Source organism: Chrysemys picta, chromosome 11, assembly GCF_011386835.1.
Source record: "Chrysemys picta bellii isolate R12L10 chromosome 11, ASM1138683v2, whole genome shotgun sequence".
NCBI lineage: Eukaryota > Metazoa > Chordata > Testudines > Emydidae > Chrysemys > Chrysemys picta.
Window position 1 is genome coordinate 10,903,254 of NC_088801.1, and position 6,000 is coordinate 10,909,253.

At 47.1% G+C, this 6,000-nt stretch overlaps 1 protein-coding gene across 6 annotated transcripts in view; it reads right to left on the reverse strand.

The window, feature by feature from the left end:
* The window catches only part of SEMA5B (semaphorin 5B), a 345,985-nt gene extending 340,710 nt beyond the window's left edge, over window positions 1–5,275 (reverse strand). The window contains exons 1-2 of one of the 6 annotated variants that reach the window (XM_065561485.1): window positions 4,594–5,062; window positions 2,964–3,067 (exon numbers count right to left, since the gene is read on the reverse strand). The gene's annotated coding sequence lies outside the window, so the exon portion shown is untranslated. Of the gene's footprint in view, window positions 1–2,963; window positions 3,068–4,571 lie in introns of all 6 variants that reach the window. The other 5 variants (XM_005279803.4, XM_005279806.4, XM_065561488.1 and 2 more) reach the window with 5 other exon arrangements.
* Window positions 5,276–6,000: the final 725 nt, after the last annotated feature.

Here is a 6,000-nt window from a genome sequence, read left to right on the forward strand (position 1 = left end):
ACCCAGAAAGCTGCAGAAATCTTTCCTTACTCACGTAATACTCCCATGAAGGCTAATGAGAATTTTGACTAAAGAAAGAGAGATCCAATGCATCTACCACACACAATATGTAGCTACCCAGAAAGAAAGCGAGGGGTGCGCAGAACTACAATATATCCGTATGCCATTATGTTATCACACCTTGCTGTATAAGCGTGTTTGTTTTTTCTTAGAAGGGAAACAGATACTGGTATTTTGTTCCCACTGATGGCTAGATATTCTAGAATGCAATCTTCACAGTCATGTTAAATGTTACAGTGGGGCTAGCTGAACAGTGCTGTAACACTTTGAGATAGTCTCTTGCAGTAAATCAGAATAATGCGAGTTGGAATACTGCAAATTCACCACTGCACAGAGGGTCAGCAAAAGGTCTATGTATCTCTTAAGTAATATTTTGAGATCTTCGTGGAACTTAAGTGTTGAATAGGGCACAGGGGCAAACTTTACCCTGAGAGAAGCTTTCCAATTATCTCCAATCTTATCCGTACTTGATTTTAAATAACCTCCACCTTTTATTAAAATGTATCAAACTTCTGTATATTGTGCTTCTTCATTTGTAAAGCAAGTCTTAAGAAACATAAGAGAAATATTAAAGGCAGATTGTCAATTTAAATTTGGCCCAATTTTTTTTGTGAAAACAACTCTTTCTCAAACCCAAGATTGATACAAATCATGGAATCATTTCCAAGATGTTTTTTAAGAAATAAAACATTCCTCTTCATTATTGGAAACCCAAACAGTGCAGCCTTATGAACACTGGAACGAGTTACGTAAAACTAGCTTGATTGATTTTTTTTCTTTGTCCAAATTGAGGGAAATGCAAAAATTTGGGTGTGTTTGTCACTTTAATAATCTGAAAGTCCTAGTAACAGATAAATGTGTATTTGCTAATTTACGCTTTTATACTGGTAGCATTCCTTTAACACTGAAATATGTCACATTCAATTTTATAGCAAAAGGTATGTAAAATCATATAACGATTCCAACTATGTGAGTAAAGAAAAGGTTAAACGTTTTTAATGCACTTTTTAAAACAATTCTGTATACCTGATCAATATATTTCCCTAGGCTGAAAATAAATGAGTTCTCCTAGGAAGCGAAGGACAGAACAAAATGTCCATTTCTCTTCCTAGTATGAAAAGTAGTGATATAAATGCCCTCCAAGTAATTTTCATTAACTGCAGTCCAAACCTAGGGCTTGATCCTGTTCATTGAGATCAATGGGAGTTTTGCCTTGCCATGGACTTCAATAGGAGCAGGATAGGGCCCCTGTAGCTGGTATTTTCACAGTTGTCAGCCTTCTTAATAGGAAGAAAAGTGGCTTTGCAACCATATGGTATTATTTTTAACCCAAAACATTTCACTGGAGACATTTAGGCATGTTACAAACCAACGTAGTCATAAGCTTGCTACTTCATGCTTCAAATACTTTTGGGGGAGATCTAACAATGAGGGCTTTGATCATGTAACTTTTACTCAGGTAACTAGACCTGATGACCGCCAGTGGAACTAATCACCTGAGTAAGGGCTGCAGGATCAAACCCAACGTTACCAGGTACTGGTAGGAACAGCAAATGTTAATGCCCACGGCAGAAACTCAAACGCACCATTCCAAAGAGTGGATTTCTTTGTAGTATTGTTTGATACTGCCCCCTTTTGCCCAACAACAAATCAACACCCTAGACTCCAGACAAAACTTTGCATGACATGCCGTTGTTTTCAGTAAAACATGATCATGCAAATACTCTGATTTAACCCTGACATTGCCGCTCGGCGCTCTAAAGAGAGACTATTAATCAAGGCTCTATAGCTCTGCTGTGCAAACCTCATTTAAAACCTGGCCGCAATTTGCCAGGCAAGATCCTTTTAAAATAGAAAACCCGTCAGCGATATTCTTCAGTAACATTTCCACCCTTGCACTAAGGGCCCGTGGTCCGATCCTGCTTCAATTTAAAGTGACTTAAATGGGAGTACTTGTGGCACCTTAGAGACTAACAAATTTATTAGAGCATAAGCTTTCGTGGACTACAGCCCACTTCTTCGGAAGAATTTGTTAGTCTCTAAGGTGCCACAAGTACTCCTGTTCTTTTTGCGGATACAGACTAACACGGCTGCTACTCTGTCATTAAATGGGAGTAATACCTGAGTAAAGACTGCGGGAGCGGAGCCCCAGCTCGCCACGTGGAGCGAAAGGGAGGTCAGGCAAGACCAGCAGAGACCTTTTGAAATTAAGCCCCTGTTTCACCCGCATTGTCTATCAATCTTTGGGCATTTCCAATGCACCCAGCCCCGTGCTATCTTTTTCAGGCTGAGGCTGTGTATATAAACGGATGGGGCCACCTTGCTACAAGTCATTCCCCCTGCCGATTCCCCTTTGCCCAGGGCCCCCGCTTCAAGCTTTTGTCTTCTGATGTGAACTCTCTCTAGCTTGCCCCTTTTCTCCTCTCTGGTCGCCTGAGGGGTCACACGAGGGCAAACGCGTTGTCAATTGCCCCAACCTAACAACAGGAGGGTGGGACAACAAACAAAGCCAAGACCCACATTCTGTATGGCAGGAGCCCCGGGACTACTTCGGGATTAACACGTCCCTGACCAGGCTGAGGACAAAAACATTAATCTCTTTCAGGATAGAAGAAGGGAAAGGGGGAAATCGCCCCCCTCTAAAACAGCATAAGGCATAACACGCACTGCAAAGGTTCCCTACTGGAATCTGCTTTATTCATCACTCAATCCAATTTTGGAAGGAAAAGTTTTAGTCGGAGGGTTTAGGAGAAGAAAAACATGCATGATTCAAGCAGCTGTTAAGAAAAAAAAAAAAGCTATTTTAAAACCCTGAGTAATCTGGTTAAATATCAGCAGGATTTTCCTTCTTGCCACCCCCTTTCTCTCTGCAGTTTTTGACTAGCGTTTTCTCCCTTGGGTACCTTATAAATCAGGCATATAGCCAAGTTAGCGCTTCTCTGTAAGAACAGTCGTTTGTCCCAGCTATGCTGTCTCCCTCCTTCTTGCCTTTATTCGCCCATCTTTTCTAATGAAAACAGCAATAACATTTGCCATCCGTTCAGTAAACAAACATTGAGAAGGGGGTTGGGGTGGGGGAAGAATCACCGCCCTGTGATAACTTTTTGCTTTAGTTGGTTTCTCTCCTGTTGGCAGATCAATCGGCCCAGGGTATCAGCTTGTATATGAACCCACCCGAAGGCGCTGAGATCAAATCTACTGCAGCCTAAACAAGAGTTTGAGCAACAAAGATAATGAACAAGGGCGTGGGCATTCTTGTTTAGAACAAGCTTAAACTTCACCAGGAGCCCCCCCCACACACACACACACACACAAAACAGTTAAAGAGGGATCGGGAGCTGGGGATCTCACATGCTTGCAGGGATTTTTTTTAAGTGCAGGAAATAATTTAAAAACCCAAACAGAGCGAACAGTGTACAAGGAACCATACAAGTGTACTTCTCCCCAGTTACTTCCCAGCAGCGATCTAAGCCCATAAATAAAGAGACAGATTTCATAACGGAGTAATGTGGACTTGACAACCCCTTTAAAATATCCTCACACTCCCCCCTCCCTTTGTTTGTTTTCTTTAAGGAAACTAACACTGTCTGGACACTCATGCTGCCAGCCAGCACCCTGTGGCAGGTGGGAACTGCCGGAAAATACAGATCTGCAACTTTTGGTGGGTGGATGTGTATGCGTTGGCTCGGCAAAGATTTGATTTAGGTTCCCCACCCCTGCCCCCACCACCTAAATTTCCAACAATACATGAAACCAAGGAGCCGTACAAGGCTCTCTGGTTCCCTCTCCCCCTCCGCTTTTGATCTTCATCAGGACGTGAGCTGAACGTTAATGGGCCACCCCTACCACAAAGACAAATTACCATCTGGGGGGGGAAAAATCATTCATCCCCTTTTCCTCCAAGGTACCGCACCGCCTCCCCCCCACACACACACACCCCTCCCGCTCTGTGCAGCCCCGGTGAGTGGATTTAGGGGGAGAAAAAATAAATCACTTCCACAGCCGCCTCTCCTAGTTCATTTCCTCTCCAGCGCTCCGGATCGCCAACTGCACCCCCCCCCCCAGCTCTACAGCCCCCGGTGGGGAAGGAGGTGTGAAAAGGGACCGCACAACCGGACACACACACACACACCCCGGAACAATGCAGCTCCCCAGCACCTCGCCTCCCCTTCCCCGTGGCGCCGCGAATCGCTTCCCACCGATCCCTGTTGCTGCGGCAGCCGGAGCGAGAAGGAGGTGAAGCTACACAAGAGCTTTTCTCCAAAGACCCCCCCGGGTTTGCGCCGGCTTCGCCATCCTTTCTCCTAGGCACGGCTCCCCCCTTCTCCCAGTTACCCCACCTCCACACGCACTGAAGTTGCTAAAGTTTGCAACTATACACACACACACACACACACACACACACACACTCCTTTCTCACTTAGAATAGACAGCGCCGGGGCAAGGAAAGGGGAGATAATCCCCCCCCCGCGCGCACACACACACACACACACACACACACACTTACTTACTATGGGGGGGGCAGTAACTCACTTGCACATCTTGCTCTCGATCTGCAGGATCAGCTCAGACAAGTCCACCGCTTCTCAGCCACCCTGGTCTCCCACGCGCGAGGCTCCCGGCCAGATCCCGGGGGTCGGCGGCGAGTTCTCGGGACTGAAGTCGTCCCCGTCCCTGTCCCTGTCCCCGTCCCTCCTCTCGCTGCCTTCCACCCCAGAGCAGCCCGGCAGCTCCTACCAGGAGCGCTTCCACTCTTCCCATCAGGGAGAGGGGGGAGGAGGAGGGAGGGGGGGAGCCAGGGGCTGGCAGCCCCACTCACACTGATGTCAACTAATATATTCAAAGTTCAACAGGGCATTTATTGACACGCAGCTCCCTCTCTTCCTTCCAGCGCGCACACAGCCTGGCTCGATGTTCTGCTCCCACTCCTCCTTAGCGGCTCACGATGCAGCCAGCGCCTCCCTCCGTAACCACGCTCCAGGAACCCGGGCTCCCGTGCATCTTAAAAAGCTTGCACGCGAGACCCACGTTAGCCGTTCGCACGGGGGGCTCGCTCGCCTCTCTAATAAAGCCGTTGCAATATTTGTCCTTGCCTTCTCTGTCAGGCACAATGCCTGCCTTGTGTGTGTTTGCTGAGGAACTGTTTCTCACGGGCTTACCAACTGCATAGCTGGGTATTTTCGCGTGCAAGCCGTTTGCAAGCCTGCTCGGCGCAGGAGTGAATAGCCGAGGGCATAATGCAAGCCCCCGGCTAGGAATGTTTGCATTTAACCCTTTAGGCGCGCAGCAACATTTTCTGCCTGGGGTGGAGGTGGAGCAGGCGGGTGCTGTTTGGTTGCAGAGGTTTTTTGGAAGCAAGCGAAAGTGAGAAGTTTAAACTTCGGCCCTGGGAAATTTTCAGAGCAAAGCGGATTAAGAAGCAAGGAAATGCATACAGGCAACTCACTCCCTCTCTCTTCTGAGTGGAGTTTCCACGACTGCAGCGAGCAAACGAGTTCAGTTTGGAGGGAAACCTGAAAACACACAGCCCGGGCAGTAAGGGACTCATCTGTCAGGTCAGCTTTGGACCAACATTTTGGGCTCTAGAGTCACGGATCAGCCTTTTAAAGTTCCTACAAAATCTAAGACCAATGGAACTGTCTCCCTAAAACGTCCCATTGAAATTGCTTAACAAACAAATATTTCCCTGCACTGATTGCAACCCCCACACTGCAGCTTGGTGACACATTAGGAAGATTATTTGCTTTTTGGGAATGCCCACCCCACAATGGATTTATGTGATTTGTAAAGCAACAAGAAGGTAGGGTTCCTGCCCCAGACAGTTTGCAGAGTGGCAGACAGAGGGGAAGGGAAAGTGGTCATGGTAGTGTTGCCAGGATGCAACCCCATGCTCCAGATGTCCCTAAACCTCCAACTGTCAGAAGTTGGGACTGGACATGG